Source organism: Macrobrachium nipponense, chromosome 4, assembly GCF_015104395.2.
Source record: "Macrobrachium nipponense isolate FS-2020 chromosome 4, ASM1510439v2, whole genome shotgun sequence".
NCBI classification, from domain to species: Eukaryota; Metazoa; Arthropoda; class Malacostraca; order Decapoda; family Palaemonidae; genus Macrobrachium; species Macrobrachium nipponense.
This window is the reverse complement of record NC_061100.1, coordinates 75261013-75271012: the sequence shown is the minus strand read 5'-3', so window position 1 is coordinate 75271012 and position 10000 is coordinate 75261013.

Sequence of the window (10000 nt, the reverse complement as noted above, 5' to 3'; positions counted from 1 at the left end):
GTCTGTATAAAGAGCATATCTGTGTTGGGAAGATCTCTTTTCCAGTCCCTTTGATGTTTCGCCAATGAAAATCTTATTACAATTTTTACAAGGGATACTGTATACAATATTGTTTGATTTGGACGGACCATTCTTAATTGAAGTATTTCTTAAATTATTATTATATTTAGATACTAAATTATTAACAATAGTTTTTAGAATAGGCATTGCAGAAATAAAACTGGGGGGAAAATGTAGACAGAGAATACTTTAAAGTTTTGTATTGTAATATATCTTCTTTACCTATATTACAATCCAGCCAGAGTTAATACAGAACTTGAGAATACTCTCTATCTACCTTTTCATCCCAAGTTCATTTCTATAATATCAATTCTAGAAACTATTGATATTAATTTAGCATTTAAATATGACAACACTTTAAGAAATATTTTAAATAAGAATAGTCAGTCCAGTTCAAACAATATTGTATACAGTAACCCCTGTAAAGATTGTAATAAGATTTATGTTGACCAAGCATCAAAACGACTAAAAAAAGAGATGTTCCCAACACAAATTTGTACTTTCAAGACTCTAAAGAAACAATGGCATTTAAGGTCATTGGCTTAAGACAGATCTTGCCATTAACCAGGATAATTCGTCTATAATCTGCAAGGCCACGATTATCAAAAAAGAAATCCTCTGGAAAATATATTCATTGAAGCCATGGCTTCCAGGAATACTAACCTCCGCCCTGGTTTATCCCTTGATCCTCTTTCCCTGTCCTTTCTGTTTGTAGAACAAGCTGCCTGAATCAAAACACTGTAACTCGGCCCTCGGCTAATCTGTTTTGTATATAAAGCTCTGTAACCTATGTTTGTACTCAGTGTAAACTTTGAAATGTAGAATAAACTGCGAAATACTTGTCGTAAGTCCCGGCTTTCATTCGCCATCTTACGTGGAGCTTGTAATATTTTCCAGCACGCAGACTTTCGTACTATATGAATATATTTATATATATATATATATATATATATATATATATATATATATATATATATATACATATACATATATATATACAGTACATATATATATATATATATATATATATATATATATATACCTATATATATTATATGTATATATGCATATATATATATATATATATATATATATATATATATATATATATATATATATATATATATATATATATATACATATATATGCGTGTGTGTGTGTGTGTGCGCTTGAAATGTTTCTTACCTGATGTTTGTATGATATTCCGTTTAGGTACATGAGCAATTTTTCGAAAAAAATATAAGATATCGATAGTTATTGTTTTACTTTCCCTATAAGCATATGTATTTAAGTCTTCATTTTATAATGAAGTGCTAAACACGTTAATGCTATTCCTTACGGTACAAGTGTTGGTAGTGGTTGTGCAGCCGTCTGCATGTATGTATGCACGCAAATTCTCATTTATCTCTTCTATATTTAAATGAGATGGGCCATAGTAAATAGCTGATCAGCGTAATGTATTGCGTATTATATGGATGAAACGAGGTGAATAGAGTGAGGTGTAATGCACTACAAACTTCATACAAAATAGTCCTCCAATAATTCTGTAGTTACAAAATGAATAAGTAATATTTGCTGCTATGATATACTTCAACGCCAACCCCTTTTGAGCAAACGACATTTTGCATAAAACAAATGCTTTTGAACATAACATTTATGTACTGGACCACACGCTCACACAACACATTGCAGCGAACTGGGGTTTCGGTCTCATATAAAACCCGAAACAAATAACTTTTGGCAGGAGTGGAAGGACACCAACCAAATGCACTCGCTCCGGAATGTGTGCGGAATTGCCCTTGTTGATCTGTATTCTAAATTTTCATAATAATAACGTTCTAGACGCAACAGGTCAGGCGGATGGATTTTTCGCTGGCCGAAAGGGGTTGTATTTGGGGGAAGCGAATTATGTAAATAGGGAGAGGTATTTTTGGCCGGTGCAAATAAACACAATGAATTTATTAAACTTTAGAGAATTGTTGTGCATGGACAATAACATTTGCAGCAAGACTCTAATGGTATATTTGCTGCTGGGTGGGTAAGTGGAATGATGCTGTTGGTGACTGTTTTCCGGTGGAGAGAGAGAGAGAGAGAGAGACCTCATCTATGTGATTCACTGGGTCTCGGCTATTTGTTATTTGGATAGAATAACGGCTTAAACAGTAGGCAGACAGGAAGACAGAAGCCTGAAAATAAGATGAGAGAGAGAGAGAGAGAGAGAGAGAGAGAGAGAGAGAAAGAGAGATGAAAACTGCTGGCTACATTTGAATGATATATTTTAGATAACTGAAATGATGGAGGCTCTTCAAGGTAATTATCTATAACAAAAGGTAATTATATCAACTTCGCTTTAGAAATGATCTGTCCTCTAACTGAAATCATGAGATCAGCTAAAGTTATCATCTTAAAAAAATGTATATGAAATATTACAGCATTGTGATTTTTTGGACCAATATAAAGAAAAGAATGAGGAATACTGGACAAAATCGTGACGGTTAGGAAAAGACAAGAAAAATTAGTATTTCTTTCCAACTTGAAATGATCTCTGTTGCCTTCAAATTCACAAACAATATCTTTATCGCATAGTTTAATGAACAGTGACAGAATAAACATATCGATTCCCCAAATGAACTCTGACATTACCTTCATGTAACTTCTGTGGAACGGCTCAGATGGAATTTCTATGACCGATCGGTGGAATGTTCGGTGCAACACTTCAGGCAGGAGATACCAACTACAAAGGGTCAATAAATAAGGGTTCGTTTGCCTTACTGAAAATTATCCTTGGAAGTTGAAATTATTTTAAAATCTTATAAGGGCTTTAATAGGATCTATATATATATATATATATATATATATATATATATATATATATATATATATATTCATCATATATATATATATATGTATATATATATATATATATATATATATATATATATATATATATATATATCTATGTATGCACATGCGTGCATATGGGTATGTTCCAGCTTTACTCTGAGTAATTTCAACCAAACTTGGTATATACATATGACTTACTATATAGAAAAACAAATTTTTTTGGGGTAAGAAATCATTATCACCAAAGAGGGTCGGGGTGAGAAGGGTTCTCCCTGAAACGGAGCTGGTTTTGCCCATACACTTGGCAACTTAATAAACTCTAAGGGTTTATATATAACTCCTCTCCGTATACATGACTTACTAACTGGAAATGAATGCTCTGGGGTAAGCTATCACTGACGTCAAAGTTAAAGATAACTAAAAACGACAACTATTAATGACTAATCCATAGTTTTTGAGGTCGGTGAAATGGATAGTGACACACCGGCTGCCTTTTAGAGAGAAGGAGAGAGGAGGAGAGAGAGAGAGACGAGAGAGAGAGAGGGAGAGAGAGAGAGAGTTTATCGGTTGTCTTTTAGAGTTTTCTTGGGCAGTACCAGGTTGGTCAGTCCTATAATATATATATATATATATATATATATATATATATGTATATATATAATATATATATATATGTATATATATATATATATATATATATACATACACACACATATATATATATAAATATATATATATATATATATGTATATTATATATACCTACATATATTATATATATATATCTATATATTATATATGTATATCTCTATCATATATATATATATATATATATCTATATATATTATATATATGTATGTATATATTATACATAATATATATATATATATATATATTATAATCTATTATATATATATATATATACATAATATATATATCTAATATATATCTATATATATTATATAATATATATATATATATTATGTGTATATATGATATAATATGTATGTTATATACATACATATATATAGATATATATTATATATATTATATGGTCTGTATATATCTATCTATCTATATCTATATTATATACAATATATATCATATAGATCTCATATATCTCTTTCACTATACATATATACTCTTATATATATATTATATATTCTATATATAGATATGTATCATATATACATTATATATATATATTATATCTATATCTATATATATTATATGTCTGTCATGTCTATATATATAGATATTATATATATATATCTATCTATTCTATATTTTATTTATATAGATATATATATATATATTATAGCATATCTCTATATATATCTATATCTATATATATAGTCTATTAGAATATATATCATATATATATATGTCTAGTTCTATTATCTATATGTCTAGTCTCTATATATCGATCTATATATAATCAATATATTATATATATATCTATATCTAATATATATCTTATATATTATACTATATACTATATAATCTATATATCATGGATGTATCTCTATTCCTATATATGTATTGTATATATACTAAATATATATATATCTATATATATTAATATCTAGTCTTATATCTGTATTATATATATACCTATCAACTATATAGATATAATAATCTATATATATCTATCATACTATATATATATAGATATATCTATATATACCTACATATATCTATTAATATATATATCTATATATATATATATAATTGACATTTACTTTTCTCAAAAGCCAAAGTAGTGGCATTGCAATGCATGGGAATATCACATCTTTTGTCTAATGACATTCACACTAAATGATTTTAAAGTTAGCTCTGTCTTCGGTATGAAAGGAATTCCAGTAAAAAAAAATTTTTGTCCGCCATGCTTAATAGTGTCTAAATTAGAGCAAGTAAAAGATAAACTTTTTACTTCAAAATAAAGTCATCTTTCTCGTGAATTGTTGATTTAAAGAAATACAGAGCATTCAATGTGAATATCATATATGATCTTATACATCGGCTTTTTGAAGAAGATATTGTAATCATATTTCATAGCTGATAGTAACAGGTCAGTTTGAATGATATTACTCTTTGTTATTTACAATAAAATGAAGTCGATTGGCATAATCTCCACTTTCAGGGATAGCTTTTAGGAACTGAAATTCTTTAATATGGTGAGAGAACATATATGATATTACACTATAGGCATTTGTTTTGAAAATAGGTTAAAAGTAAGCGAAAAGGAAATTAAATAAGTAATAATCATGAAACGAATGCTTGAGTATAGTGTTAAATGTTAATGAAGGCAAAACAGTTAATGCTGATGAGGTGGATTATATACGTACATGTGACATACGAAGAACCGATATAGGGTAATTAGTTTGAAAATATGCAGACGTGATGTACAGGCTTGTGTAAATAGAAAGATGAATCTACATATTTTTATATGGTTTGTTCATGTAGGAAGAAGGAGAAGAAGAATTTATAAAGGTTTGACTGATGGTGTAAGAAACGCCTAGAGCTTCAGATAGGAGTGAATGGCGCAGATTGTGTTTAAGGGGGTTTGATGCATTACTGATAAGCCTTTGTCTTTTTTACTTCACTCCTTTGCCTCACCTAGGTTGTGATTCTGTCCTTTCATTTAACTTAAATATTAACATAACTGATTAATTGATTGGCTATTTTAATGTATTCATATTTTCAACATGGCCAAAAAAAAAGAAAGTGTTTATTCTAATTACTGACGTAATTTGTTAACCCTTTAGAATATTCTATCTCATTAAATCTTTTCTGTGACATATAAATGAACTTTCCACCAAAATACTGACATCATTAATTCGCATGTTAGGTTTATGCAAACCGAATAATTTTTCGCTAAATAGGAGAGCTCTGCTATAACTCTATGAATAAATAATTAATTTCTTAATTAATCCATTGCATTTCAAATTCTCTTTTATTATTGTACAATAAGTCTACACCATAATTATTGACCCTAATTTTTAACATGAATGGCCATCTGATCTGGTAGTTTAGATTTCCTTTACTTATTAAAGGTCTGAGATTTGTCATTAAAAACCTTATCATAATATAATAATGCTATTACTTTAACGATAGGTGATTGTATGGTGTTTCCTGAGAATCAAGAAACAAAATATCTAGAAATAGAAATTTTCGGTTTCATGCGCAATTATTCGTCTAAATTTTAGTCTATTCCACTCGTGAACGAAGAAGAAGAAGAAGAAGAAGAAAAAGAAGAGGGTAAAAGGAGAAAAGGGTTAATGGCTAGATCGAGACCGCAGGGAAGTAAAAAGGCCTTATCTTATTTATAACAATTTAAGAAAAACAACAAATAAAAAAAATCAGCAAATAAATGTTTTTCTGCCTGTTAGCTGAATAAACCTGGCAAATAGAATATGATAAATTAATTGGTTCATCTCTTTGATTCGTTTGTTTTCTTAGTAAAGAAAAATGTAAAGTTTTCCAGAAAGCGTAAGTAGAACTTGTGCTAAAGTAAAGCTGTTTCTTTGTTAGGTAACAAGAAAATATTTGTTTTTTGTTCCGAGTGTAGTTTCATTGCATAATTAAGGGAAGATGAGATTTTAACATTTATTTTACCAATATTTAGGAAACCTTGAGAAAATTTTTTTATTGATTAAGAAGTCTATATATTTTTCTTTCCTTCATAAAAAAATTCAATAAATATATTTTTCGCAACATTATTAGCGGAATAATCAAATAAAGTAGAAAATAAGCAATTTGTTAATCTCGTGAATTCTACCTGTGTATCACATCGGAAACGCCATATTTTATTATGAACGGATCAATTTTTGTTCCTAACAGAAAAATGAACGAGAGAATGAAAAGAAGGTAAAGAATATTTTCACATTGTCATCATGATTAATGAAGTCATTTAAAAATTCTTAACGTATTTTAAGTCCCATGGAGCATTTCTGATCAAAATCCCTGAAAGTTTCCCACCATAAAATATACCCTTCCCATTCCCCCCTCTAAGAGAAAAATTAAATAAATAAAAAGGAAAAAGAGGAAAAATCTTCAAAGGAAAAGAATTATGGGAGAGAAATATATAATTCCAGTAAAGTCAAAGGAAAATAAGCAGCGAAAAAATAGAGACGAAGGAAATTTGATTTCAGTTGGAGTTAATCACGAGAGGAGAGCGCCTCTTTTGAAGCGTAGCCTCACGATCAATGTAAAATAGAGCCGTGGTGTGCAGCCCGTAAAAAAATCATCCGGCCATTTCCATTTTACAGAGGTGACCTTCGGCGCTCCGATGATCTGTGCTGCTCACGACGGAATTAATGATAAGACATTCCTCCGGCATAGAGCTGCCTTCGTTCCCTGGGATAGCCCAAGCTTGGTTCTCTTTCTCTCTCTCTATTTCTCTACGGCGAGAGAGATAATACAGATAACTTCGTCGAACAGAAGATCTCTCTCTCTCTCTCTCTCTCTCTCTCTCTCTCTCTCTCTCATCTTTTTCTTTTTTTTAATTTGTTATACATTTTCTATTTTACAAAGAAAAAATGGTCTACATCGCTGATAATACTATTCTGTTATCCGACATGCGTCGGCATAAAAGATAGTATTTCCGAGTACCCCATGATAGTAACTTTACCTTTTGGTCATCTCAGTTGTCTTCTATTGATTAAACTTTGTTAAGTTGTACTATTATTGCGATGTGTGCATAATTCATGCGCTGTTGCGTTGTACTGTTAATGTAATAATTCCAAGCTAATGTCAGTGCGTAGTTTATACTACAGAAAAGAATTAAAATACTTTTCTCAAATTTTTTATTTAGACTTAAAAGTCAAAGTAACAAATTTAAAACGGTGTATGGATCTCTTGCGATAAAACTTCTTGGAAATCTAAGAGAGAGAGAGAGAGAGAGAGAAGACGGGAGAGAGATGAGAAGAGAGAATCGAGAGAGAGATAGAGAGAGAGAGAGAGAGAGGAGAGAGAGAGAGAGAGAGAGAGAGAGAGAGAGAGAGAGAGGAGATAGATTACAGTGACGATAATCATCTGTTCAGAAGAAAACGGAAATACACGAGAGGGAACAAAATGATACTTGAAATGAAAACCTCAATAAAATAGAAACTTTTTTAAAGATTTGTCGTGAAAGAAACGATTATATAATTTCAGTTTCAATGTGCACCGGGAGTCCATTTGCAACATTTCAGAATGCACTGCAATATTGCTAGTATCTGCATTAACATTTTAATATTTCTGTGGAGAAAATAGTCGACAGGAAGTTAAAATGAACGTTCGAAAATGCATGGAAATTCAGCCAGAGTAATATTATTTTATATCTTTATGGAAAGTATAGAGGGAAGTGACAGGACGTCATACTCGTTTCAAAATTCAACAGAAGAATTCTGTTTTTAATGTCTTTTCAATTGTATTCGATACAGATTTCAAAATTAATACGTTAATGATTGGGAAAAAAAATCATTGAATTTTTCTTCGATGGTGAATGTTTATGACGACTAATTCAAAGCATTAATATTCTTCAATTAAGTAAGTTAGTGTTTTTTTTTATTGTATTTTCAGTGTATTCTTTTCGGTACAAATATCTATTGAATTTTTGTATTGTTCTGAGGTAAAAATGGAACTGATTTGTATCTGTACCAATATCCTTTTGGAATTTATCTCTTTATATCCTCATTACATACAGTAAATTACCTCTTCGTATAAATGCCCTCTGAGCCCAAATTCTAATAATAAAGCGAATTCGTAAGTGCGCATAATACAGGGAGTAAGTCACGTATTTCAAACTAGAGCATGAATTTCCTCTCCTTTTCTCGATATTTTTAATTTCCTCATTTCATTTATTTACGTCTAATAATCGTATGCCAGTGCGATACTTTATATACAGAAGCCTGACATATGTTGAGAATAATTAAACAAATAATTTTCCTAACTATACGGTCTTTAACTCTATAGCGAAGATTAGCCGTTAGAACATCATAACTTCTAGTTATAATTAAGAAAAATAAACATGATAATTCGGTTTGAAATTAAGAATGTAAATACGACTAAACGTTTTCTCCGAATATTCAGAAATAAGAGATACATTGTCGCTTGAGTTCACCACGAAATACGGGCTTATTTGGGTCAGGAAAAATCAGATAGGGATATAATACATAGTAGATCCTCCACAGTATTTTTCAAAGAAAAATTTCATTGTAAAATTTATCGAGCATATTTCATTTATCTGGCTTTATTTGATTAAAATTATTCCTAAAATTATCTTTCAATCATATAGGAAAAAATGATAAGAGCGTCCATTACGACAAATAAAAGTAAATTTCTGATTAAAAATTCCATTGATTTAAAAAAAAAAGATATTCGTCAAATTTACTTTTTTGTAAGCGATTATTACAATTTAAAACGTTTGTCAGTCCTATTCGTTTTTCGTTTAAGAAATTTGAAGTAGGCTATGCGTAAATTGTAGCTGCTCTTTAATTCCATAAAAGAGAGAAGATTTTTTTTTAAGTTCTATTCTTGAATTCCGAATATTTATTTTTTTTTTTATCTGACCAGGTCCCCTTTCAAACGTGAATGAACGCATCAACGAAGGAAGTAAATTGAAAAAGAAATAAATGATCGAGACGACTGAGTGGGACACACTCTCTATGAGTTTTGTTTGCAGCCTCGAAGTCTAAACTGTGTTCTATGAAGTCTTTTCTGATCATAACCTTAGAATCGCCAAAAGCCGAGAGCAATACGAAAATCGTGACGATCCGGGAGCTTCCGCACTAAAGATGGGACTTCTTTAAGGACTAATGAAATTTTTCGATATCACTTTAGTTGTTTAAAAACAATAACATTTTCAAATAAACATTGGTAAAGAAAATTACCAAAATAATCCTGTGATTACATTTAGGAGATTCTGTGTTGTTAGCTGAATACAAACAAAGCTGGACAATTGGAGAGAATTTATTGACAAAAATAAAACAACACATATTATATAAGAACACGCATTGTGTTCATAAATTCTTTTTTTTTTTTTGCACATACAAGTGTATTTATGGAATATACTGAACAAACAACAAATATATAATATTTTTTTCTTCTCATGT